The sequence below is a fragment of the Trachurus japonicus genome, chromosome 16 (assembly GCF_045865225.1).
Source record: "Trachurus japonicus isolate A0001 chromosome 16, Traja_1.0".
Lineage (NCBI taxonomy): Eukaryota > Metazoa > Chordata > Actinopteri > Carangiformes > Carangidae > Trachurus > Trachurus japonicus.
Genome location: NC_140922.1, coordinates 31,428,193 through 31,434,192, shown reverse-complemented (window position 1 = coordinate 31,434,192; position 6,000 = coordinate 31,428,193). Strand labels below are relative to the sequence as shown.

Here is a 6,000-nt window from a genome sequence, read left to right as displayed (position 1 = left end):
AACAGCGGAGCAGAGCCGTGAGCTGCTCAGAGCTACGCTACGGAGGCTCATGGGATTTCTTGGTTTCCCTCATCAAACTCATCAAATACACAATCCAACAACTCCACAACGCTCTGGTGGACAAGTTGTGACCTGCACATTCACCACGCTATGAGATAATAACACAACGTTACCACACAGAGTTGTTTTCGGCTCTGCTCCGCCGTTCTAAAAATAGCTTGCACCGACAATTAAAGGTAACGAACCTACTCCTAAAACTATAGGGATTATGGCAATGGGACAATTTGCCAAAATGTTGAACTATCCCTTTAAGCATGTGTTCTTGGATTCAATGAAGTTTTCCACTGTTTGTTATTACTGAGTGATTGAAAAACAGATTAAAAAAAAAACATCAGATGCATCAGGAATAAAAATAATAATAAAACAGTTTGAGAATTAATTTTTAAAACCAAATAAACACACTTTCACTTTCCAACCAGGTTAGAAATGGCTCAACAAACAAACAAACACACCTGGAGTTGGGTTTTTTGGGTTTTTTTTTTTCTTTTACCGAGGGATAATTCAGCAACGAGTAAACACAGGAACATTTTTATTTGGACAAAGTGTGTAAAAAAGAGTGGAAGAGGCAGAGTTTTAGTTTAGTTTAGATTAGTTTTAGTTTGAAACCTGTGAGGTTTTGAAGCAGCGTTGATCCAGAACGACTCTCGCTGCTTCTGTTTCATTTCAGCCGTGATGTCGTGTTGAGCAGCGGCGAGGTGTGTTTCTCTGCTCGGGCTGAATCTGATATCTACATTAACACCTCCACACACACACACACATACACACACTCATACACCTGGCTCTGGGTATGAAAGTGTGCGACAGACTGTGTGTGTTTGTTACAGGAGAGAGGCCTGATACACACACACACACACACACACACACACACACACACACACACACACACACACACACACACACACACACACACACACACACACAAGGCCATAAAGCAGTGGGGCTGTGTGACCAGAGAACTATAATTAGGCCTCAACGCGCTATTAAAACTCTCACTGCCATCAACTAGAGGTCAGGGAGACAGCCACCTACAGCGCAACACACACACACACACACACACACACACACACACACACACACAGACTCACACTCAGCATCTATCACCAAGGATTTAGGAAGAAAAGCCGCACACTCCTACACACCTATCCTGTGTAAACACGTGTGTGTGTGTGTGTGATGAGTGCAGTTCAGGGTGGCCGTTAACACAGTGAAGGACAAGGTCTCTCACGCCGCAGACCTGCAGGTGTGTGAGTGTGTGTGTGTGTGTGTGTGTGTGTGTGTGTTTGGTATAATGAGGCAGCAGCATGTGAATGTGTTGGTCAGCACAGAGATGGATTTACATTCACACACTGAGGCCAAATGTAACGTCCACATCATCATCCTGCTCTTTGTTTCTTCTCCTTCTTGTTCCCTGGTTTTGATTCTTCTCATTCTGTCACTGTAACTGTGCGTTCACACCAAAACCTTCCAAAGCGTCAAAAACGCTCAAAGGGTGTGTTTCAGACAAGACAGCTCCCACAACGGCAAATATTTTCAGCCGTTTTGATCGCTCGTCACGTGACTGATGTCAAAGTTCGATCGCGCTGGTCATTGGGGAGACAAAGGACAAAAAAAAAGAAGAAAAAAAAAGGTAGCCGAAGGACATCTGTATTCTGACAGGTTGCCGCCGGTTGCTGCTGAACCGCGTCATAGCTAATTACCCTAAAGTTAACCAAGGCTCAGCTTCTCGTTTGGTGAAGCTTTGGAAGCGCGGTGACGCCAGTTGACGCTTTGGTCGCTCAGTGTCGCCGGGCTCTCATTGAAAATGAATTGACTTACGGCGTGTTGACGCTTTGGAAACTTTTGGTGTGAACGCGCAGTAAACAAACCCAAGAAATGATTAAAATATAAATCGTTAACATGGCAGCACCAGGTTTGAATCCGGCTTGAATCCCTAGTCTATCTCGCTCCTGATTTCCTGTCTCTCATATTGTCCTATCAAAGTAAAGGCCAATTATACTGGAAAAGTTGTTGTAGGCACTTCCCATGAGCCTCCGTAGCATAGCTCTGAGCAGCTCACGGCTCTGCTCCGCCGTTCTAAAAATAGCTTGCACCGACAATTAAAGGTAACGAACCTACTGCTATGACTATAGGGATTATGGCAATGGGCCAATTTGCCAAAATGTTGAGCTATCCCTTTAACCTTTAACACAGGAAAAGATTGGTGCTTCACTTTTTTTTACTGTGTGTGTGAAAAAGGGAGTTCGACCTGAGCAGAGGAGCGGCCGCCAAGACAAACAACTTTGTGGCTTTGTCAGGTGTCGGGTGGTCGATTCCCACCCTGACGACCGATACACACAGACACACACACACACACACACACTACACGCTGCTGTATCATCAATTATAAGAGAAGCACCTGAAGGAGGTATAACGTGTCAAAGAGTCATCCCCCCTAGACTCTCTAAAAATGCCCCAAAAAACAACATACTGTAACTAAAAACGGACGTTGGATGTTTCAGCAGAAGCCGACTCTTGGGTATCATCATGACTACTCTCCTGTCATGTTATAGCTAAAACAAAGAGATAAAAGATCAGTTTGTGCAGGTTTAATCCTTCAAATCTAAGTCTTGAGTTCAACAAAAATTTAACATGTAAGAAGAACTAAATTAACAATTATTTTACCAGTTTACACACCAATAATATCACTTATTATAAGGAAATGAAGTTATGAGGAAACCCACCACACCTTTGTTATAACCAGAACTGCCTGAAATACATCGGCCGAGATGAGAGAACCCAAACCAAACCCTGTGGTGTAGAAAACCAAAACACCAAACATTTAAAAAAAAAAAAAAAGTCAGATTTTAATGTTTCAGCAGCAGTCGTCGTCCTGTGACGGACAGAAAAAAGGGAGTTCCACCTGAGCAGAGGAGCGGCCGCCAACACAAACAACTCTGTGGCTTTGTCAGGTGTCGGGTGGTCGATTCCCACCCTGACGACCGAACAACACACACTACACACACACACACACACACACACTCTCTACACTCTCGCTGCTGTATCATCAATAATAAGAGAAGCACCTGAAGGAGGTATAACGTGTTAAAGAGTCCGGTATGAGAACGAGAGCGTCGCCAACGGTAACGCCGGTGCTCAGACTCACACAGCGGAGGAAACAGGCCTGTGTTAGCCTCATTAATACCACACACTGCAGCCAACAGAGCACAGACGCTGCTGGACACACACTGGTGCACTCTGTGTGTGTGTGTGCGCCAATATTTTTTGTGCATGAGTGTATGAATTGCACACGTGTCCATATGTATGTGTATGTGTGTGTGTGCATATCTATAAGTGTGTGTGTGTGGGTGGGTGTGTGTGGCCTGAATGTGACCCAAACCCGAAGGCAGCCCGGCTATTAGAGCAGTATTAGTATAGAGCTGCTATTACAGCGCTGCAGCACGGCTAAATGGCTGCTATTATAGACACACACACACACACACACACACACACACACACACACTCTCTCACACACACACACACACACACACACACACACACATGCATATTCACGTGTAAGAGCAGACACGACTTGCAAAAACACTCCCACACACACGCTAAATCCAAACACACACTCGCAGCAGAAAAGAGAGAGCAGAGAGAGAGCTGCTGTCACACACTTTCTGCTGACGAAACACACACACACACACACACAGAGAGACACACACAGACACACACACGCACACACGCTGGTCTGGCCTCGGGGCCGTGACCATCTCAGCCACAGTGAAAACTCCCTGTGTGCTTCTCTGACTGCGGACACACACTTATTTCTGTATCTGTACATGAACGAACGAACGTACGTCTGCAAACCATTATGTACCAGTGTGTGTGTGTGTGTTTCCGTGTGTGTGTCTGTGTGTGTGTGTGTGTGTCTGTGCGTGTGTGTGTGTGTGTGTGTGTTCCAGCCACTGAACCGTGAGATCAGCTCATTTTCATGTAAACTGTGTGAAACAGTAACGAGGAGGAGGAGGAGGAGGAGGAGGAGGAAGGAGCAGCTCAGATGCTCTGTGATGATCCACGACTCAATGAGAACAAATAAAAACATGTGGCATGAATGAATGAATGAATGAATGAATAAAGATGGCTGCTGCTGCTGCTGTATGCTCGTCTTTATGTTGGATAAGTCCAGTTCTTCTGCTTTCTTTCTTAGTATTTACTGTTAAAAGTTTCTGTTTCCAGCTGTTTGGATGTTTCCTCTCTCTGCTCTGTCAATTAAAACAGTTGTTTTTTGACGCTGGCTGTAACTTTTAGGTCTTTGTCTCGCTGCAGAGTAAATGTGGGACCGATCAGAGGCGTCTCAGATGCTCCTTCATGATGGATTGGAGGATAATCTAAACATCTAAAGGGCCTAAAACTAAAACTGTTGCACAACTACTGTATGTAGAAGAAATAAATATATATAAAACCATGTTCACTGTCAAATGCCTTAGTCTTTTTTTTGAGTGTTTGTTTAAAACTTGGTTAATTCTCTGTCTCATCAAAGCTGTGTCGGTCTGTTACCTTGTTGGTTCGATGCTGCCTTTTCTTTTTTTTTAATCTCAGTTAGATCTGTCACAATAATTGCAACATTTTTGTCTGACTATAATTATTTTTGCATAATCGTTCAAGTGATTTTCATTCATCTGGATGAAACAACAGCTGGATGAAACAAACAGAAATGTCAGATTGTTTCCTTCACTGTTTCCTTGTCGTTCACGACTGTTTGAGGTTTGACTGGTCCACTTTTAATGACATCATCTCATGGCTCCCCCCTCTTCTTGTTTCATTTATGGTTTAGTAATGACACATGAGTGGAACCACAAACTGTTTATGTCAAGAAGCTTAATTTCTGATATTAGAGGAGCATCTATTGACATTAGCCTCATGGATTTAGTAGCAAAACCAATAAATGGCTCTTCTTCCTCTTCATCTTCTCTTTCTTCCTCTTCCTTGAGTTCCTGGAGTTCACATTTTATAGATTGATGGGAGACTTGGGAAGCTTCTCAGACATTTGGTGCCACAACAACGTCCTGTGTGCTGTTTTAAACAATGAACTTTCTTTTACCAGTGTGCTGAACAACTGACAGAATATCTATTTATTCATTTATTGATTGACTGATTGATTTGGGGTTGTTTGTGTGTGTTTGTATGTATGAATGTGTGTTTATGGTGTGGTTTTTATAAATAGATAAGTCTGTGGTTGGGTAAAATGAGTGGCTGATATTGTCCTGTGATTTGTGAATAAAGTGTGGTTGTAAAAAATCAAAAAATCAAAATCTTCCTCTTCTTCTTTTCCTTCTTCTTTTTCTTCTATTTCTTCCTTTTCTCCTTCTCCTTCTTCCTCTTCTTCAGGTGTGTCTTATTAAACTATGTTCAGGCTTATAGTGGCATAAAATGATCAGGAAATTGTATTATTTGTACGACAATTAATCGTTACCTAAAATGTTACGACTGTGACCGGTTCAATGCTGTTAAAAGCTAAAATTAGAGTTGAAATCGTTGTTTTGTGCAGCATTTCTGAGCTCTGTGACCCAAACTGAAGTGTCCTAGAGCAATAAACTGAATCTCCTCCACCAGATTCAGATCCAGAGAAGCTGAAGTGTGTGTTGCAGCCGACCCCTGACCCTGCTGCTGATGAGAGGAGACCCTGTTGTAGAAATGGGACTTTCCCTGCTACAACACATGATCCCATACGTTCATGTTAATAGAATTGTAGAGCCTGCGCTGCCATCTAGAGGTGACAAGAGGAGAGAGCACGGCACTGTGTATGTGTGTTTATATATGTGTGTGTGTGTGTGTGTGTGTTTATGTTTATATGTGGTTGTAACATGCAACATTACATGTGTGTCTCTGCTGTCGTGTTTGTATAACGTTCATGTCAAATGTGGACAAAACGCATCCACGAAAACCTCAAGAATGTAA

General features: G+C 43.0%; 1 protein-coding gene across 2 annotated transcripts in view; it reads right to left on the bottom strand.

Moving 5' to 3' along the window:
• Nucleotides 1-6,000, bottom strand: part of bbs9 (Bardet-Biedl syndrome 9) — a 290,122-nt gene that overhangs the window by 264,198 nt on the left and 19,924 nt on the right. The window lies entirely within an intron of this gene.